Here is a 22,026-nt window from a genome sequence, read left to right on the forward strand (position 1 = left end):
CTGAGAGACATATTTTGAAGATGGCCATTGGAAGCTGACACTGACATTTGGAGAATGCCATTTTGAAACACAACCTGGGATCAGCAGATGCCAGCCACGTGCCTTCCCAGCTAACAGAGGTTTTTGGATGCCATTGGCCATCCTCCAGTGAAGGTACCCTTTGTTGATGCCTTACCTTGGACACTTTATGGCCTTAAGACTGTAATTTTGTAATCAAATAAACCCCCTTTATAAAAGCCAATCCATTTCTGGTATTTTGCATTCGAGCAGTGTTAGCAAACCAGAACAGGGTCTTTTCTTATGACAGCCCTGGGAAACTAAGACACATGCCAAGACAGCCAAATAGGTAAAACAATGGCATGAGCAATTATGGGAAGTGGGCCTGAGGGAGGGACAGGACCACTGGAGAGCCTGCCAGGAAAAGAATGGCAGTCACTCTGCTCCAACCCACTGCTGCCAAGCAGGGAGGTAGCCATGTGGCCACAGCTGCTAATTTTTCTAGAGAAGGAAGAAATCCACAATTTTATACGAAACCTATGACTTTTAAATGTTACCTCACATGTTTTTTGTTTGTGATTTTGGTTTTTTGAATCAGTATGGGCCAGATAAAGCAACATCAACCTGCCTATTTTAGACATGAAGAAACAGAGCCCCATGAGCCAAGATGATTTATGTCTGTCAGCATATAAATGAGATGAATGGCTTAAACCCACACAGTCACCAACCACAGTGCATTCCCACGTCTGCCCCAGCTCACAGCCTTCTCTCCCCTGGGGGACCAGGCATGGCTCCCCCTGCTCAAGTCCGCCCCACTGATGAAAAGGGCCAACTCCTGGGCTGGGGAATGAGACACAGGCCAAATATGGCTCACACCTTCCTGGCCGCCAGGGGGTCCCACCAGGCTGGGTTCCCTGGAAGAAGATACACAGCAGAGAAGTGAGCCACAGAGAGACAAAGAGGTGGGCTGGGGCCTGGAGAAGGAGGGGGGTGCTGGGGCATGGGGGTGGGAACGGCGTGTTAGGAGTGTGGCATCTACAGGAAGCTAAGTGAGGGGCCTCACGTGGCAGCATCTGTGATTCTCAGGCAGCAGCTGTTTCCTGCCAGGTTGTGGGGCAGGCTGCGTAGATGAGCCAGCACAGAGATACCCAAAGCACCTCCACCCGATTGTCAGAGAAGAAAGAGGGTGGCAGCAAAACAGCGGCAGAAGTGTGATGCAGCTCTCCCCGAGAACGTCTCAAACAGACCCCCATGCTTGTCCAGATAGGTTTTAGCTTTTCCATATGTGTTCCAAAAGCTCTTAAAAATAAGGAGACGTGCCTGTTCAGTTCTGTTTGGAGGATGTCTAGTCTAGCCCCACAGGCCACTAGCCCCTCGACAGCAGTTCTTTGTGGTCACGATGATGATGGTGCCGATGAGACAACCACAGACGAAGCGACATCACACAGTCACACTCTCAGCACACCTCTTGAGTGATGGGGAAGCTTCTTGGGAGAACAGGAGAGAAACGAAGACAGTGCTTTTAATTTTTTGTCTTTTACAAGGTGCAAGAGAAGCTTTTCTAAAAGTCTTTCATGAAGATCGGAAACGGAGTTCACACTCCTCCTTGGACCTGGCAAGCCCGTGAGACCGTGTAGTTCAACAGCCGCTGGCCTCCCACCCTCACGGGCCATCACGGAGCCTGGGTAGGCAGAACTGGCTCCCCCAACCCTGGGCCTCTGGTTAGGAGGGGAGGCCCCGTACCATTGAGACCCCCAGACACACACACACACACAGACAAACTGCCTGCATAGCAGCTATTAAAGATGAAAAACAGGAGCAGGCCCCAGAGGACAGCAGTTGCTGTGTTAAAACATGAGTGATATGCAGAGGCGCATCTCCCTGCCAAGCCCTAATACCCCAGGCAGCTGGCCCTGCTATTTGCATAAGTAAATGGCAGCTCATTAAGAACACATTAGTAACTCTGTAACCGTGTAAGGAAACCAACCCGGTGAACCTTAATCCTCTGGAGATTTCTCTGATTCCATTCTGCAGCTTTGGAGGCATGCAGCAGAGGCTGTCATCTGTTGTCTGTCTGTCCTGCTAGAAGAGAAAGAATAGACCCTTGACCCTTATGGAAACACAGAAAGTGCTCTGCACCACGGCCAGCAAGGTAATCACTGGCATATTTGTTGAAGGATGAATAATGGAGGGCCATATTCAAAAAGGGCAAATCTTCCTAAAAATAGGAAATGTTTGGACCAAACTGATTTGGGAAGGCGGTTCTCCCGTTCCTAACAGTCCACTGAAGGCTCGAGGACCGTGGTTGCAAATCAAAGCCGGGCATCAAATCACCGAAGTTAGCTTTTGAGACATAGCACCATATGATGACTCCAGTTCAGGTGGCCTTATAGGGGGCCCAGGAGTAGAGTTTTAAAATGCTTCCTGGATAACTGACACTCCCTTTACCCAGTGTGCGGGCAGACAAGTAATAAAATAAAGACAAAAAAATAGATATTAATAATTTGGGGGGAAAGTGGTGTGGGATGGTTTGGGTGTTTGTTTTTATTTCTTTTCTGTATTTTGTGTAATGAAAATGTTCTAAAATTGATTTGCGATGAATGCACAACTATATGATGAAAGTATGAGCCATTGATTGTATACTTGGGATGGATTATACGGTGTGTGATTATATGTCAGTAAAAATGCATTTAAAAAACAGCAGCAAAATGCTTCTTGGGGACTCTTCTTGCACCCCTACTTGAGAACCACTGTTCTTGAGCCTTGCTAACCATAGAACTGCAGCCTCAGCCTCTCCGGGGAGCTAGTTAGAAATGCAAAATCTCGGGGCTCACCCCGGACCTACCGAATCAGAATCTGCATTTTAATGAGATCCCAGGTGACTCTTTGGCACAAGAGGGGTTGAGGAGCACTGGGGCTCACCGGAGTCACCCCTCTGACAGCCACACGGTCTCCTGAGCACTGCCTGGGGGTGGCATGTCACAAGGCACAGCTTCGAGTCCCCACCAAACCCTCTTACAGGGCATAGAGGTTGTAATCAATGGACTGAAGTCCTGATCAGTTTGAGAGTCCCAGGTTCCAGAATCCCAGGACATGTTCGAGCCCACAACATTATGGGGCTGAGTTGCCAATGTGCCAACCTAAGCTCTCTTACCATGTTAAACCCAGAGTATGGCAGCCTTTGGAAGCACAGTTGGGGAGCCAAGGGGTAGCAAGGGCCACTCTCTCTGCCTCCAGTGTGTGTCCCTGCAGCACAGGGAAACAGGGTGGGCAAAGCCTGAGCTGGCCTGGCCCAGGCTTGTCAGCGACCTGGGAGGGTCTCTCAGCCTTGCAGCTGGTCAGGGAGGGTGGGCCAGCTCAAGAGCCTGGTCAGGGGGCCTCTGCACTTTATACCTTTTCCAGTGCCCTCGGGAGCCGCCCATGGTTTTCTTCTTCTAAGCAGGCTGCCCAGGAGTGAGTGGAGCTCATGACCTCTGATATAAAATGAGGCAGGCCCTGGGTCTGCCAGGAAAGCAGCTACCCTCCGTTTCACTCCAGCTTACCCCCTGCCTCTGCACCATGGCCATCAAAGTAATCACCGGTTTTACGAAGTGCCTGCCCCCCTCCACCCCGGTCAGTGCCCAGCCCTGCTCAGAAGGACAAGAACACCCCCAGGGAACTCCAAGGGCACTGAGACACAAGGCAGAGGCTCCCAGAGCAGTGCGGGTGCCAATCGTGGGGGTATTTTTAGCCTGGATCCTATGGAAGACAGCTCATGAATCCACTCTGTCAGCACACCCATCATCCGCTGTCCCAGGAGGAGTAGGGTTGCCTTGGTAACCTGACAGTGTGGAGCCACTGCTTTGGGGAACACCTGTAACCCGCCCACAGGGACGCGGCAGGGGGATCCAAGGGTGTCCGCACCTTCAGGTGTCGGCCTCCTTTCCCAGGCAGAGACTCCCAGAGGCTCAGGAGTCCAGGAAACCCAGGCAGATGTCATAGCGGCCTCGATAGGAGGTCCCCAGACTTTGGGTTTGCACAGAGGTCTAAGCCACCATTAAACCCACAGGCAGCACCTGCTTCAGCGCAGGTTGTTAAATTTTCATGAAATCTCTACTCACTGAAGATCAGTTCCTCAGCTTGTTGGAGGATTACTTATTCATGGGATGTGGTTCTGCAGGGAAGCAGGGCTCAGACCCGGACAGCCCCAGCCCCTCTTCCTCCTCGCTCTGTTTTCTGAAGACTTGAAGATCTTTCTATTTCCTCCTTGAAAAGGGGTGGGGTGGGAGGGATCAAGTGTTGCTCCGAGGCCCAGAATTTCTAGGAGGTGGCGCTCGCTCCTTCCTTTACTGTTCCTTGGGTTTTAATCAGGCGTCTGATAAGCTTCGGCCCTGAATCTCCAGCTGACTTCCTTTATGTAACGTGCCACCTCTCAACAGTAATGAACTAGGAGAGATGCAGATGGGCCATTAGTTAACTCATAGCATAGATGGAAAATGCTCTGTGGCCGCATTTCCCTAGACTCGGAACAAACAGGAATGAGGGGCTGCTGAAACTAAACCATCACAGGTTGTTTCCTTCTACACTTTTCTCCATGCTCATGTCTGACTTGAAGGTGTCCCCAGCCTTCCCCTGCAGAACCATCTCACCACACCCCTATCTCTGGGGCCAAACCGTATTTTGGTCTCTCTTCAATATACCAATGAAAGTGACCCTATAAAACCCCAAATCACTCCTCTGCTCCAGTGGTGTCCCATCTCTCGCCAAGATAAAAACAAAGGCCTTGAAGCGGCCCACAAGGTCCTGCATCAAGATCCTCTTCTGCATCACCTCCTTCCAGTCTCCCTTCTGGACCCTCTTCTCTGGACCTACTGGCCTGCGTTGTCACAGGGCCTTGGCACCTGCCATTCTCTCTGCCACTCTTTCCCTAGATATCTATAAGGCTCATTCCCTCACCTCCTGTGGATCTGCACTTATATGTCACCTTCTCAGTGGGGCCTTTTGTGACCACCCCATTTAAAATTGCACAGTCTTTCCACTAACATTGCCTTTCTGCGCTTTGTATTTCTCCAGACACTTATCTCTAGCTAACATGCCTTATGTTTTACTTATTTACTGTCTGCCTCACCCCACTAGAAAGTAAGCTCATTCTTGGCAGGGTTATTGATGACAGGGTTATCGCTTTGTACAATGCTGTATCTCCAACACTAGAACAATGACTGCCACAGGTAAATGTTCAATGAATACCTGTTGAGTGAGTGAATCTTGGGCTCTTCCAGGTTAAACAGGGACCTAGATAATTGATAAATGCTTGCCAGTAACTGCAATTTCCTTCTACAGCTACACTGTCATCGTCAAATGTTGCCTTTACTGTTCATAGGGTTTGTGACTCACAGGGTCACAGAAGCAATGGGTGGCTCCTCTCCAGCTGGGTGGGCAGTGTGGATGCTCCAACATGGGCTGTACATCGAATCTGGAGGGACCTCAGCCTCTGAGTCCTTCGGAACGGTCCTGAATGGGCTTCCATGTCACTTCCCTTCATCAAGACCCCTCCTTTCCCCACCCGTCCATGGAAAGAAGCCAGCCAAGCTTTCAGCTCAGCCGCGGCTGCAGGGTGCTGGCCCATGGTCCCACACAATGGGCAGCTGGACCACTGACCCACACCACCACCCACCACACAGCCTCCTGTCCCCTGATTGCAGCAGAGTGACCCAGAAATGCCAGCAGCCTTCTTAGGGGAGGTCACTGAAGCAGATGGTTTGAGACTTTGGTTTGCTTGTTTATTTGTTTTCTTGTTTTGGTTTGTTTCTTTGTTTTACCACTGATGATTATTATGTAACATAGACTGTCTTTCCAAAGTTTATTACCTGGTGTGATAGATTTGAGGCAACATATATACGAAAATTCAGCTTCTTTTGCATTGTAACCTAGTTCTACATTTAATCTGTGGAAAAGGGCAGGATTGAGGGTGCAGTTGGGGAAATAACTGATCAAGGACTCCCCTGCCCCTGGTTTAAGACCTCCTCACATTCGTCTGTGCACAGGCACACATCTACACACACACATATACACAGCATTCACAACCCAGATGGCAGGATCCTGAGTGCTAAGTTCTCTCTGGCCAAATGCTTTGTCTGCCCCTACCCCTACTATATCCAAGATCAAAGCTCAAGAGACTAGAAATTTATAAAAGCTGCCCTTGGCCCTGCTTTTGGAACATTGACTAGAAGCTGATGATATTCCAGTTGCCCCAGGGCCAAGCCAACTCAACCTCTCCGAGGGGCTCCCCCTCCGCTGCCTCCCTGGAGAAGGAGGCCAGCCCCATTCTGTAACCTGCTGCCCTTCTTGTTCCAGGGACAGGCAGCCCAGACTTGTCCCCAGCAAGTTCAGGAAGGGAGGGAACGAGCCACCTCTCTGTGCCCGAATCCCTGCCAGTCGGTGAGCAGATGGCTCCCTCGATACAGGAAGGGGTGGGTGGCCAAAGTGGATGTCCAGCCTCCTAGTCAGTTCAACATTTGGGAGATTACCTTCTCCCAGGGTGCAGCAGGATTAAATTTTTAAGTATCACTGATTTAGAATAAATGTAAAGGTAGGAGCACCAGCGAAATCTTCAGTTCCACCTGTTGTAGAATTTTTGAAATGCAATTATGTCTCTTTCAGCTACAGGGAGTAATTTGAACTCAAAGCTAGACATTATACATAAAACAGCTGATTTAATTCTCAAAACCAGTCTGCAAGGTAAATATTACGATACCGTTTTATACTGGTGAATGAATTGATGTTCAGGGAGGTTAGACACTAACTGCTGGTAAGTGGCATCCTTGTAACTATCTACATTGCATTGGTCTTATATGGATGGATGGACAGATGGAAAGATGGACAGGCAGTCAGGTGGATGGATGGACAGACGGAGAGCAGAAGGAAAGGCAACTGAACCACATAGCTTCCCAGTTAACTAAACTAAAGAAATAGTGGAGCTATTTAAAGGAATGAATCAGATTGACTGGTAATTAGCATTTCAGCAGTTAAGAAAAAGGAAGGGGAAGAAGGGAGGAGGAGGTATCACTATTATAAGAACAGATATTCTGGAATCAGACGGCCTAGGTTCAAACCTCAGCTCCACCATTTACTGGCTGAACAACCCCAGGAGTCACTTAACCTCTGAGGGCCTCAGTGTCTTCAACTGTGAAATGGGGATATTATTATTTATAAGGTTGTTGTGAGAATTAAATGAGTTACATAAAATAATATGTAAGGCACTTAAAACTTTGCCTGGCACTTGGCAAGTGCATGATATGTGTTGTTATTAGTGTCCCCATTTTATATGAGAAACTGAAGCACAGGGAGGGAGGTAAGTGCTTATTCTGTAATTACTCCAGTAACGCCAATTTTGGGGGTTGACTGTTGGCAACCCCTTATTGAGCCCCGGTGCTTTGAGAATATTTGAGCCCAGTCTAGCCAAATGAACCGCAATTCTAGTCCAGTGAGTCTAGATTTTAAATAAGATGTTTCAACTATAACTTTTCAGCTAATTTTTAAAAGTGACGAAGCAAGACAGAGAATTTGCTTCAACAGAGATGAATGCAGCATACATATCAGGCACCCATTACAGTCACTAAAGGAAGACAGTCGATGGAAAATGCATCTGCATTATTTTTAAACTGCCATAAATATTTGTTGCGTGAATGAATGTTGTCAACTGCCATGGTACTTGAGTCTTCTTACTCAAAGAAGACCATGACATATTCCTCTCAAAACACAGGACTAGGAAAGAATTTATTTCTTCCAAAGAACTTCCTAAATCAGGTCTGAAATCCCATATCTAATAAGGTCAATGGATTTGGAAAACCAATTGTTTTGCAAAACTGAGCTGAGAGGCACCAGATTTAACCTTATCAAACCACCTGAAGTCCTGGGAGTTAACTCTTTATATCCTTCGTTATGTTTTATTCTAATTAGAATCCTGTCTCTGTTTAGAAATTGCCTTAGTGAGCCCTATACAAGGGCTTGCTGTTTTTGTTGTTGACTCTGCTACATCCCAGAAAAAAAGTCTGTGTAGTGAAGAGTATAGCATGAAGGCCTATAATTTAAAAATTTCTTGGGTACCTCCTCTACCTACTGGTTTCAATTAAAACACAGAGAAAAATTATACCAAAAATTATTGGTAAAAGACAGGAATCAAAAAATAAAAAGTGGTAGAATAAGGAAAAGAAATATTGGAATTGCTCTGCTGGCTAGGAAACCGTCAGCAGCCAATCTCTAAGGTATCAGATCACCGGCTCCAGGCAGGTTGAGCCCTGGCCCCACCTCACCCCCCTCATTAGTGACTGACCCTGTTGGGCTGGTTACTTACCCTCTCTGGGCCTTACTTCTACCCACTTCGGAGGGTTGTTCTGATAATTCAATATATCTTTAAGGAGCACCAATTACATGAAAGGCACAGTGCAGGATGCCAGGGAAGTTCCTTTGGAGCTGCGGGCCATGATGCAGAAGGAGAAGGCAAAGGACGGCATTCAATGCCAAAAAAAATCCCAGGGTGTGTCTGGAGAATGTAGAGCACATGTGCAGAAGATGGAAAACAAGGGGCTGCAAAAATAGTCTTGGGCTGAAACCGAAGAGCTCTGAAAGCCAAAATAAAGGATGCATGCCTTACCCCGGGGACCCTGGGAACACCCTGGAGGAGAGGGGCCCCAAGGAGTCTCCAAACCTTGTCTATTTTGCTCATGGTGACATCCCCAGAGCCTGGAACAGTAGCTGGAACAGAGCAGGAGCCACATGCCCACCCTGGAGAACAGTCTTTGTATCCTCAATAAGCAGAGCTGTGGGGAAGAATGAGTGCTGGTGTGGAAGGCTGGTGAGAAAAAGTAAATAGTGATGAAAATAAGTGGTGATTGCAGCCTCCTGCAGAGATCAGACAACCTTCCTGCACCATTTTTTCCCTGCTCATCACGTCACCCAGCCCCTCAACTCAGGGAGGTACCCCTGGAGATGGAGAGCACGGAGGTAAACAGGCATGAGAGGGAACTGCAGCCTTGTGGGTGGCAGTGGGTAGTGCCAAGCTGGGGGCTGCTGGCAGCAGCCGAGGTGTCAGGGAACACAGGAGATTGGGGAGGGCCCATCTCACATGGGTAGAAGCTCATGGGGAGGCTTTCCAGCTGCAGCAGAGCTAGGGCAGCTAGAGTGATAATGGTTGCTTCGTGGAGAGAGGGCCTGAGTGGCTTCTTTTCCCATGTATAGACATGATTCTATGGGTGGCAATATTACCCCGGCATCCCCTCCACCTCACTCCAGACACTTAGAGAGAGCTGGGGAGGTGCCAGGGGAGCCTCCTGAAAGGAGCTCCTCATAGTTGTTACCACCACCCCCACTTCCACCTGTGTCCGCCCTGCCAGCATCCAGATTTACAGCCTGGGCAAGGGACTCCAAATGGCCCAAGGGACACACTCAGCTGTGATCCTTCTGACAACCAGCTCTCAGCTGACATCATGGTACACTGGCTTTTGGAAAGTTGATATCTGACCCTGCAGTACTCCCTCCCCAGTCTTACATACAGAAAAAGCCCAGACCGACGGGTGGGTAACACCCCAAGTCACATGAGCTGAGGAGCCCAGAGGTGGACCCAAAAGAAGGGCCCTCTCTAGGAGTGGCTATTATTCATATACTGTCCCCACCGCATGAGCTGCTCTCACAGAACCATCTATCCCTTTCGATTTGAAATGGACACATTTCTTGAGCACCTACTATGTGCCAGGCCTCATACTAGGCACTGAGGATACAAAGATGAATATGACATGGTTACTGCTTCCAAGGAGTTCAGAGTTCACTAGGGAAATAATTACTACTAGTAAGGGCAATCTAAGGATTAAGTGGGGTATGTGGGCACAACAGAAAGTCATTTAATCCTCACACCAACACGTTGCCCATTTAACAGATGAGGAAACTGAGGTTCCAATGGTTGCATAACTTGCCTCAGTTCACACAACTAGCAAGAGGATCTGCCAGGGGTATGTTGGAGCCCACCACACAGGCTTCTGAGCAAGGGTTGTGTGCATCTCACCCAACTCCTCCTTCAATGGCATTATGTTGATGGAAATCAGCCAACAGATGGGCCACAGAAATCAGCAAACACTACAAATCAGGGCTTCCCACCCACACCCCCGGAGAACCACTTTACCAGACCATCACCTGTTGGATTCAAACCCAAATTTGAAAATCAAGACTGTGCTTTTTCCACAGTGTCCCCAAAATCAAGCACTCCTTTCCAAAAATTGACTCCCCAGGGGAATCACATCAGCCCATCGTAGACAAGGCAAATTACGGCACTGGATGAGTCCTGCCTTCAAAGTCATGAAGGACTGTGCAATTATAAAGTTGTATTTCAGCGGACTCATCAGGGCTCAGAGAGGCAAGTGAGCTGGGGAGAGGGATCCAAGGATGGCAGGGGATGGAGTGCGGCCAGGAGGAAGAGTAGGGGCTGAAGGGGGAGCGCTGTGACCCTTTCTTGAGAGTACTAATCTCAGTGAACATCACCTCTGTGATCGTTTGTTTATCTATATCCCCCACCTCAGCTATCTCCCCAAGGACAAGGACTGTGGCTGGTTTTGCTGATCACAGTAGCCCAAGAGCCAAGCTCCATGCTGGCAAGCAGGAGGCCCTTCAGCCACGTTTGTTGAATGAATGAATGAATTAGTGACGGATGCAACAAGGCAACAGGGCTCTCTGTACACAGAGCTGCCAAGCCCAGCCTGCTTCCCTCCTCAGCATATTCCACCCTATGAGGGACAGGGGGTAGCTGAAGCTCACCGCCCAGCCCTGAGAGCCAGACTGCCTCGGGTGGGATCCTGGTTCCCCCACTTACTAGCTGGACAACCTGTGCCTCAGTTTCCTCGTCTGTAAAATGGGGTTCGTGTGGCTGTTATCAGGATTAAATGAGTTAATATTTGTAAAGTGCCTGGCACATAGTAAGTGCTATGGAAGACTTTGTTAAATATAGAAAGGAAACTCCCGCTCCCCAAATCACTCTCTTCTGAGCAGAAGTTCACTCCTCTGCTCTTTGAACGCAATTTTTCAGCCCAATCCACACCAGGAAGGGCTTCCCTGGAGGGGAAAGAGCTGTTAATCCTGGCAGAGCTTCCAGCACCCTCTTTCTCCCACCTCTCTCTAAACTTCCCCGCCCCAGCCCCCAGCAGCCCGACCCACCACCTCGGCCCTTTTTTTAATGACCCTGAGCCTTGTCCGGCTCCGCCAGCTCCTGAAGCCTCCCCCCACGCCAGGCTCTCAGAAGGCGCCCCGTTCCCTCCTCCTCTCCCAGCGGCCACAGGAAGCCGCGATCCCCGCAGGGTCTGCCGCCTGCAGCATGAGCCGCCACTGGAGCCGCACGTCGCGGGCGGCTGCGCCACCCAGTGGCGACCTGCGGAATCGGCGGCAGAGAGGCCAAGGGCTGGAAGGCTCCGCGGAGCCGGGAGGCAGGGAGGGTGCCCTGGCTGCCGGGGCTACCGGAGGGACAAAAGGGAGATAAGGAAAACGGAAAGGGAGGCTGGCGGGTGCAGGGATTATCACCAAAAGGACTGGCAGGCTCTAGCTCGCGGAGTAATTAATTCATTTGGGAACGCACTGATCCCTCGGCCAGGCTGCGTGGACGCCGGTTAGGGGGCGTTGAACACCACCACCTACCGTTCCCACACGAGAATATTTGGTTTGCGTTTGAAGCTTCTGTTCCCTGAAATCCCTGCTTCCCTAACCCGGGCCTATTATACTCCGGGGAAGCTGGGAGACCTCCAGCCCTCATGGGGAGACAGTAAGAGTGGGACCCTGCAGACCGATGCCTGGAGCGGCGTTTGCCTGCCCACCTGCCTGTGACTCTGGGAACAGCACCTGGCAGAGCCCAGGTTCTAATCCCAGCTCCGCCGTGGCTCCTTTCATGCCCTCATCGGCCTCGATTTCTAATCTGTGAAAAGAAGATGATAAAAATAAAAACTCACCCAACACAGGGGTTTGTGAGGCTTCAACCAGACAATGCGGATGAATGCGTTTAGAAGAACCAAACTATCTTTTAAAGTTTCTGATCCGTAATGACCTTAGCAAGCATGTGAAATATAGGCAAATACAGTTGCATAAAGAATAAGAACATCAAGTACTATCAAAAACTCCTCAAAGGTGAAATTTTACTTGCAGGGGAAAGAAAGGAACATGCAGTTGTGATCCAAAAATACACGGTTGCGTATGGGAAATTTAAATACTCAAGTGTCTTAAGGATTTTACTATATGGAATTTAAACAACAGCTCGCTCTTCAGGAAAGTAGTGGAATAGTCATTACGATCCCCCAAAACATTTGGAGGATGAAGGAGAAGCCAAAAGAGTTATCCCGGAACCGACTCAGAACCACTTCAAAAGTAGAATCGTGGAATCTTACCGTGGCCACTGACAGCCCTGGCAGCCGCATCTATTCAGTGTGCGAACACCTCCTGAGTCCACGCGTAGAGGGATATTCCTTACCAAGAACAAATCCAGCCACTGGCCCTATTCTGCTCTCCATAGAAGTGACCCCAGGCCCCTGACCATTGGCTAGGTACCATGAGCACTAAGCTGCCCTCACTGCGGAGTCCCAGGACCTGCTCCAACCCCACCCCAAGACGGAGCAGTGAGCCAATCAGCATCTGCTCACGGCCTGTATATGGGGAGCAGAGCTGTCGGGAGAGAGGATTGAGGCAAGCTGACCCTGGCAGGGCAGACCCACCTTCAGGATTTCAGTTCCTCTGCTTAGCACAGCTCCTAAAGGTCCGCTTTGATGTGCAGAGTCCCTGGGCAGGTCCTAATGGCCTCCTCTTCCCATTCCCCTCTCTTACTCTCTCCCTAACCAGAGAGGGTCACGGTCACTATCACAGCCTGTGAGTCTCTGTTTCCCCCAGTTGTTTTGTCCTGATTTGTTCAGCTTCTCAGGCTTTTCTTCCCCTTGATCAATAGTGCCGTGCAATGTCGATTTCCCCTGTGATGGTCCCCCAGGGAGTGTCAGGATCTTTGGTGTGAGCCTAACTATACATCTCTTTTGAATCTTCCATGCCCGATGGGTTTGGTCAGCATTTATTGAGCACCACTATGTGTGCACTTGCACGGAGGCCCGGAGAGGATGAGACCCCTGCCGGGCAAACTGACCTCGCTCTGATGCCGGGTCTCATCCTGCCTAGAGGCTCCAGTCCTGGGACTCCGAAGTGAGGGGCAGACCCGGCCCACACCCGTCTCCTGCGGGTGGTACTGCTTTCAGACTAATTCAACAAGTCCTCATTGCGCCTCCTCTGGTTTAGGTTCTGTGCTCTGTGTTTGGGGACTTCGAGGATGAGTCAAGAAACTCCCAGGACTCCCTTGGTTCTTCCCCAAAGGCAGAGAACTCTCATCTGATTGGTCATTATTGCAGGATGATGATTGGTCTATATGGGTGTGGACACTGTTCCGAAAACGTGGGCGGGGCTGTGGCTGGCCAGTCCCTCTCTCCTCCACTCCCAGGCCTTTGCTGTCCTCTAGCCCAGGCTAAGGCCATCTCCCGACTTTCCATATGACTGACCAGAGCACCGGTAAGAACATGTGTAGAGCAGAGATTTAGGGAGAACGAGGCTCCCCAGGCCTCAAGCCTGGACCATGAGCTTCAGCCCACCTGACCCCAGATCTCTGCTTGGAGTTTGGAATCCAAGCTGGGTTTCCACCAAGTACAACTCTCCTTTCTTCCTCTGTGTCTACTTCTGGGACTTTGTGGATAGCGTTTGTATTAGTTTCCTATCTGCTGTAACAAATTACTGCAAACTGGGTGACTTAAACTTTATTCTCTTACAGTTCTGGAGGCTAGAAGTTGAGGTGTCAACAGGGCCATGTTCCGTCTGAAGGCTCTAGGGAAGAATTTGTTCCTTGCCTCTCTTGGCTTCTGGTGGTGGCTGGCAACCCTTGGCATCCCTTGGCTTGTAGCTACATCACTTCAATTTCTGCATCCATCTTCACAAGGCCATCTTCTCTCTGTGTGTCTCCAAACCTTTCTTCCTTTATAAAGACACTAGTCATTGGGTTTAGGGCCCACCCTAATCCAGTATGATCTCATCTTGATGACATCTGCAAAGACCCCATTTCCAAATAAGGGAACATTCACAGGTACCAGCGGTTAGGACTTCAACATATCTTTTTGGGGACACAATTCAACCCCCAATAGGGTTGCTATGAACAGAGTAGGGATTAGGTCCGCCAGGGTGCCCCAGACATAACATGTGTTAGCACCTCAATACTACCTATATCTCTAATAATTAGCATCCAATCTCCAGGGGGAACAGTTCACCAGAAGGTTAGAACAGCCCTACAATACACGTAAGTATCATAAAGTTTTATTACAGAGTTAGGAAAAGCTTCATGGGGAGAGTGGAGTTTTAAGACATCCCTTCACACATACCTAGGACTCCATAGAGATTTGGAGATGTGCAGGCAGATATTCCAGGCAGAAGGAACTTGGGAGTGTTTAAAGAATAGTAAAGAGTTCAATGTGGGCTACTTCTGAGAATCATCAGTGAAAGGATGGTGTGCGAGAAATGTGAAAAGAAACTTGGTACTGTTATCACTCCAGATACTTGGAAAGATGGCACAAGGAACACCACAGAAAGTGGTGGAAGAAAGCTGAATGAAAACAAAGCTTTGATGTCAAAAAAAAGCAAGATTTGATCCATATGGAAAGAATAAATTCTCCACTTGCAGAATTTGTCAAAGTTCTGTGCACCAACCAGGTTCTCATTGCTGTTAGGGCTGTGCCTATAAAAATGGCATCCGTGCAATGTGTGGAAAAAGGTTTTGGATACCAAAAACTACAAGCAAATATCTGTCTAGTTGTAATGAAGTTTCTGGCTTTCTATATGATTTTATTTTCTGCTTTGAATTTTTAAGGCATGACATAGATGTTTAAGTTTAGAATAGCAAATTTTAAGACAAGTAATTAAGTTCGAACCAGGAAAGTTGATCAGTATCCATTCCTTTGCTCTCAAGAAGTTCTGAACAGCAAAAATATAACTAGTCTTCTGCCTTAAGTTGTTATTTTTCTTTACTAGCATTTTATCAAATTGGAATAAGTGACAAATTTAATGAAAAAAATTTCCAGTTCTATAGGCAATTTTTATTTAATATTATTCATATAATTCTTATTTTCTCTTCCCTCCACTTTATAGATATTGCAAAGGTGAGAAGATTATTGATATTTTGCTCTGAACTTAGCATCTAGGCTTCTAATCCTTACCTCATTCTCTTATTGGTTGCATAGTTCTTAAAATCAGTAGTCCCTTAATTAATTGCAGTTTCATAGGGCATTTAAATATTTGAGACCATTATTGCTGAATGGTCCCTTAGTAATTAGCCCATACTCAAATCAAAGACAAGTTGCATTTGTGATTTTTTAAACTTGTTCTTGAAGCCAGAGTCCAGTTCTTTTCATATAAGAACAAGAGAACAAATAACCCCCACGTGTCTAGATGCATGCTCCATATTTCAGAACAACGCATATACACTCATTACCTTGAATTCAGACTGTTGTGAAAGGCAGAAGAACAGTGTTTGTCCATGATGACATGTCATGAAAATGAATCACCACTCCTTGGGAAAGCTCTTTGAAACAAAAACCAAACTTTTTGGCACCCCTCCCAAAAAAGAGAAATAAATAGAAATAACAAATGTCTTGACTCTTTTTTGTGACGTTGTCTGCTGAAAGACTATTCTGAGGTTTCAAAGAAGGGTTTTTTTAATGCTGCGTTAAGAGATTCAGGACTTCTGCTTTTGAGACCTGCAGCCTACTATGGGAGAGCAAAAGTATTTATTGCCAACGGCAGTATACATAAATATCTATCACTGTAAAATGTGTAGAATAGGTGATGTGACAATATACATGGTATAGATTTAAAAAAGAGAGACAGAATTCATTGTGGCGCTGGCTGCTTGAATGTTGACAATGGGAGAATAGTCAGTGTTCCGATTTGCTAAAGCTGTCATTATGCAAAATACCAGAAATGGATTGGCTTTTATAAAGGGGGTTTATTAGGTTACAAATTTACAGTTCTAAAGCCATAAAAGTGTTCACACTAAGACATCAACAAGAAGATACCTCCACTGAAGAAAGGCCAATGGTATCTGGAACATCTGTCAGCTGGGAAGGCACATGGCTGGCATCTGCTGGTCCTTTGCTCCTGAGTACTGGTTTCAAAATGGCTTTCTCCAAAATGTCTCTGGGCTTCTGTCTCCCTTAGCATCTCTATCTCAGCTCCTGTGCGTCCTTGCTTGTTCTCCCAGGACGTTTCTCTCTATGCATCTGCGAATCCTCTCTTTGCTTCTCTGGGGCAAACTCTGGGTTTATCTCTTAGCTTAGCATCTCCAAACGTCTTTCTGTCTGCATCTCCAAGAGTCTGGGTCTGTGTCGGCTCCTAAGCTCTCTTAAGGAATCCAGTCAACTAATCAAAACCCACCTTGAATGGGTTGGGTCACACTCCATGGAAATAATCTAATCAAAAGGTCCCACTCACAATATGTCTACCCCCACAAGAATGGATTAAAAGAACATGGCCTGTCCTCTTTCAAACCAGCACAGTCCAACTATAGGTTGGAGATCTGGAATGCTGAGTCAAGGAGTTTTTACCTAATTTAGCAGACACCTGGGAGCCATTGAAAGCTATTGTGCAAGGGAGGGCTGTGGTCAGCACTGAGCTCTAGAAAGAATCTGGCCAAAGCATGCAGGATGAATTGGAGCCAAAAAGACAAGGTCTGGGAGGATCAGTTAGGAGGCTAGTATAGTAACTCAGGCAAACAAAACACAAGGGTAGGGCAGTCATCTTCTAGAATCTAGTCTACAGAAACTGGGAAGTCAGGGAAGGTTTGGCTGGTTTGCAGAAAGATGGGCTTGGCCACCTGCCCCAGCCTCCCCACCACATCTCCTTATCATTGCCCCTAGAATATGCAGCCAGTCAGTGCCCCTGCACAGCTTTTGTGAACATCTGGAATATTCTTTCCCTAATCCCCCTGCCCCTTTTCACCTGGTTAACTCTCACTTATTCTTCAGCATTGCCTTTTCCTGAGCTCCAGCCCCAGCTTAGTTAAATCCCCACCCTACCCCCATCCCTCCATATTACCTCTTGCTCACCTCCATCCTAATGCTTGTGCTGGGTGTCCTTCAACTACGGGTCACTTATCTATTTATTATTCACCCACACCCCTTTGAGGACAGGGGTTTTGCATACTCAACATATATGCAATGATATTTATTGAGCATCTATTATGTTCTAACTCCCAGGTGCTGAGCAAGATGCAGTCCCTCCCCCAAGGAATGCCCAGTCAAGTGGAGGAAGAGGTGACCAGTTAAACAGCAACTGTTGACAAAAGGGGGGCCATCTCTTCTTTTACTTTTTATCTTCTTCTCTGGCAGGACCTGGCCCGGAGCTGGCTCTGAATAAATGATGACTGATGGGAAGACAGGACCTGCTGATTTCAGAGTGGTACAGGACATCCAGAAGGCAGCAGGGAATGGAGGGCTGGAGCTCAGGGGAGAGGATCACATAAAGGATAGACATTTCTGGAATTCTGCTCACTCACCTGTAAGTTAACATGAGTTGCATTAAACCTGACATGGAGGGGTGGGTGGGTGGGGGGTGTCCAAGAGCCGAGAGGGAACATGAGAAAAATGAGTGACACGGCTCACTCTGCATTGCCTCTGTGCTTCCAACACTGCTTCATTCCGAATATATCCTGTTTTAGGAATTAGGACATTGAGTCTGCCTGCACCCTAGGGCCAAACATAAATTGAACAAAAAGCACTTACACTATAGAATGTTCCTGTTCAAGGAAGCAATAGAGGCAGCTGGGAGAAGGGAGGCTGTGTCCATGCAGTGTCCCAGGCAGCAGATTATGTCTCCAGGCCCCAGATCGACCAACAAATTTATTTTTTCCTAATTCAATGAAGTACTCCAGCTCCACCTGAAGAGTGCCTATTGGCAATGAGAAAATCAAATGTAGATCCCAGAGTGACATCAAAAACAAAAAGAGCCTTTTCTGGGCATAGTTTCTGCTGGTCCTAAAAAAAAAAAAATTATCCAAATTTCTACTCCAGAGTTTCCCTTCTGGCTCCTTGAGGGAAGCCAGCCCAGGTGAGAGCTCCTTTACTCACCAGCATCACCTCTGAAATGCCCTTTGTCAGTTCTTCTGGACAAAATTACTGCTACAAACAGTTTTTAATTGTCTGACAACAGTTGTGAGTAAACAGGCCCACTACAGTCAGATTTGTGTTAGTTGACTTTAGAGGTTTCCGGATTCTCTGTTTGGAGCCCTTTCCCTGCCGCATCACTACCCTGTAGTGGCTGTGACCCCCAACTTGTCCTTCAACAAAACAGCCATCTTCTAGAATCTAGACTGAAAGCCTCATGAGGGCAGGGACCATGTTATTTTGCTTGCTACTGCATCCCCAGTCCCTGGTGCATCACAGCCCCTCCAGCCCCTGCCAACAGTAGGCCCTTAGTAAGTATTTAAGTGGATTCCACAAACTTGTTGAGCACCACTCCTGTGTAAGATACAACGATGCATTGGCTATGCCTCCTACTTTCAGACCTGTTCCCATTCTTGGGATACAGTCAAGAAAGGATGGTCCAGTTCTCTGCCCACCAAGGAGCCACCCACTTCTCTGCAGAAGAACCAGGGCTGGCCCACCCACCGTGGCTAGAGACATGCTTCTGAGAGCTTCCCAGAGCACATGTCAGCCGTGGTGGCCCTTTCTGCCTGGGCACAGGGCTACCCAAGACCCTTCCTTGGAGCCTGCAGTGGACGCAGGCTGGCCTCTCCCCTGCCCACTCTCCCTGCTCTTTATGGGAGGCTTCCAAGGCATATCTGGCACCATTTCAAAGTAGCAAAAGGCATGGCTTCTTTAGCAACCTGGAATGCTTTGGCCACCCAAATTATTTCTGCCTTTGTTTCAGACAACAAAGCATGACAACAGCACTCCTCAGCTTCATTGAAGGAGGTATTAGTGCACATTCCACAGAGACAAACAGAGGGGTTAAGAAGCAGGGACACACAGACATAGGGGACTGGTGGTTTGATGGGTTGAGCCCTCTACCACGGAATTTGCCCTTGGGAAGACGGTTGCTGCAAAGGAGAGGCTAGGCCTCCCTATAATTGTGCCTAAGAGCCTCCTCCCAAATGCCTCTTTGTTGCTCAGATGTGGCCCTCTCTCTCTAGCTAAGCCAACTTGAAAGGTGAAATCACTGCCCTCCCCACTACATGGGATCAGACACCCAGGGGAGTGAATCTCCCTGGCAACGTGGAATATGACTCCCGGGGAGGAATGTAGACCCGGCATCGTGGGACGGAGAACATCTTCTTGACCAAAAGGGGGATGTGAAAGGAAATGAAATAAGCTTCGGTGGCAGAGATTCCAAAAGGAGCCGAGAGGTCACTCTGGTGGGCACTCTTACGCACAATTTAGACAACCCTTTTTAGGTTCTAATGAATTGGGGTAGCTGGTGGTGGATACCTGAAACTATCAAACTACAACCCAGAACCCATGAATCTCAAAGACAATTGTATAAAAATGTAGCTTATGAGGGGTGACAATGGGATTGGGAAAGCCATAAGGACCACACTCCACTTTGTCTAGTTTATGGATGGATGAGTAGAAAAATAGGGGAAGGAAACAAACAAACAAACAGACAAAGGTACCCAGTGTTCTTTTTTACTTTAATTGCTCTTTTTCACTTTAATTATTATTCTGGTTATTTTTGTGTGTGTGCTAATGAGGGTGTCGGGGATTGATTTTGGTAATGAATGTACAACTATGTAATGGTACTGTGAACAATCAAATGTACGATTTGTTTTGTATGACTGCGTGGTATGTGAATATATCTCAATAAAATGAATAATTAAAAAAAAAAAAACTAAAAAAAAAGAAGCAGGGACAGCCCGGATGCCTCGATTCCAACCCTCCCCATGCCACTCACTTTCTGATGACATTGGGGAAAGTTCCTCATCTATTAACTATCAACTATTAATAGTTTCTACCTCATTGGATTGTTGTGAGGAATAAATGAAATAAAGCACTTAGAAAAGTGAGTGCATAATAAAAATTAACCTTTATTTTTATTATCCTTAATTACAGTTCAGAAAGGGCCCCACCAGAAGGATGTTTACTCCAAGTCACACACACACACACACACACACACACACACACACTGGTTCCCTTTCCTCAGTTTAGGATGGCCAATTAAACCTTACCTCTCCATCCCCAGAAGGCACCTCCACATCTCCCCATGGAAACACCCCTGCCAAATCCCATTATCTCTCCCCCTGACCAGGATGATCTTATCACACACCCTCATGGATGTGCATATTAATCAGAATCGCCTAACTGCTGTAACAAACAGCCCCAGAAACTCAGTGGCTCAACACAACAAAGCTTATCTTTGACTCATGTCACGGTCCAGTGTGAGTCAAGGGCAGGGGCCATTCTGTTCAGGGCCCCAGGCGTTTCCTAGCAGCTCCGTCGTCTTCCAGGACCTCAGAGTCCCGCTCGGGGTTCTCTGCACCTGCAGCAGATGGGAAGAGAGCACACCTAGGATCAATGACAGGTTCCAGGGCCATGCCCAAAGGGGTATTCTCCCTTTAGCCCACCTGCCATTGGCCAGGAACACAGTGATATGACCCACCTGACCGTAGCCACAGCTCAGAAATAGAGCCTTTCCACATGTTCAAGAGGAAAATTAACCAAGTATGATGAACATGTATTATTATCTGTGCTACCTAATCCTTCTGAAGCAGAGGCTTCTCTGGAAGGAACTCAAAAACTCAAATGTATTTGCTTTACCACATGCTCTTAGAAAGTAGATTCAAAACCAAATTCCATGTATTGCCACTCAAATCCTATAGCAAATAAGTCTCATCCCTCCTGGGCAGCAGATGTGGGAAAAAGAAGGTGGTCTTTGGAATGGCTCAGCGCTCAGCTTTGTCCCTTACTTGGGCAGGTCTGCCTCTCTGCTTCTGCTTCGCCTTGAGAATTGGAGACAACATACAAAGGGCAGCCGTTAGTGAAAATTTTCTTTGGCTTTCCTTCCTTTGCTCTCCGATCCGCCGACCATGTCACTCCAAGCCAACAGACAAAGCAAGAGCAAGTGCTGCAAAGGAGGGTGGAGTGTTTTCCTGGCTGCCGCAGACACTCTGATTTGCTTTTCAGCTGGTCAACAGGGCTGACTCGGGCTCAACAATTGGACAGAGGGGCGAGCTCAGGACAGTCTGTAAATGTCATTAACTGATGCAAAATCTGGAGATCCAAGTCCCTTCTCCCCACCCACCCCCCCACAAGCAATGCCAGCTTGATGCTTTTCATTCCTGGGCCCTACCCCCACTCCACTCCCCCACACTTCATACTCAGCTGATCCAGATGGTCTGTGGATGCTGAGAGCCAAACAGTATGGGGAATTGGTTGTTTCACAAGCTCCTGCAGACTCCATCCCTAATTGCAAACCCATTTGGGACACATTCTGAAACAGGAGGCCTTTCTCTAACCACTAGTTCCTAAACAAACAAACAAGCAAAAATTGAGGTTATGCTTCCTTCCTCGCTCCTCCCTCTCCAGCCCCTCCCTCACCCTGCTTTAAAACAATTACTGGGGAAACAAAAGGCAGCGCCCACCTTGTGCGCCCCTAGCAATGCCACAACCTGCACTCCAGGGCTGTGAGAGCAGGAGTCACTGTTCCCCTAGCAACACCAACTGCCCCAGCTGCACGTATTTGGATTACACCAGCCAGCAGCCGGGGGCGTGTGGGTTGCTAGGAGAACTTGAACTTCAGTTTAAATCCGCAACCTTTCTTCACTGACACAGATTTTTTTTTTTTCCAGCTGCAGATAAACACACACTCCTCCACAGAATCTACAACACTGGGCCCAACTGGAAAATTCTCAGCCTCAGATAAGACCAGGGCACCTCTTTTTTTCTTTCTTTCTTTCATCCTTGAACTTCAGGCTGAGCCAACAATCAAGCAATGTGAAAATAAACAGGAACAATGAAG

At 47.8% G+C, this 22,026-nt stretch overlaps 1 long non-coding RNA gene and 1 pseudogene across 1 annotated transcript; one reads left to right on the top strand and one right to left on the bottom strand.

The window, feature by feature from the left end:
• The first annotated feature begins 14,524 nt into the window (after positions 1-14,524).
• Positions 14,525-14,830, top strand: LOC119516436 (annotated as a pseudogene).
• A 5,283-nt stretch (positions 14,831-20,113) lies between these two features.
• LOC119516447 lies at positions 20,114-21,475 on the bottom strand. The gene is made up of 3 exons (XR_005213300.1): positions 21,386-21,475; positions 20,975-21,132; positions 20,114-20,547 (listed from the first exon to the last, which is right to left on the bottom strand). It is a non-coding gene; the product is annotated as an uncharacterized LOC119516447 (long non-coding RNA).
• Positions 21,476-22,026: the final 551 nt, after the last annotated feature.

The sequence above is a fragment of the Choloepus didactylus genome, chromosome 2 (assembly GCF_015220235.1).
Source record: "Choloepus didactylus isolate mChoDid1 chromosome 2, mChoDid1.pri, whole genome shotgun sequence".
NCBI classification, from domain to species: Eukaryota; Metazoa; Chordata; class Mammalia; order Pilosa; family Megalonychidae; genus Choloepus; species Choloepus didactylus.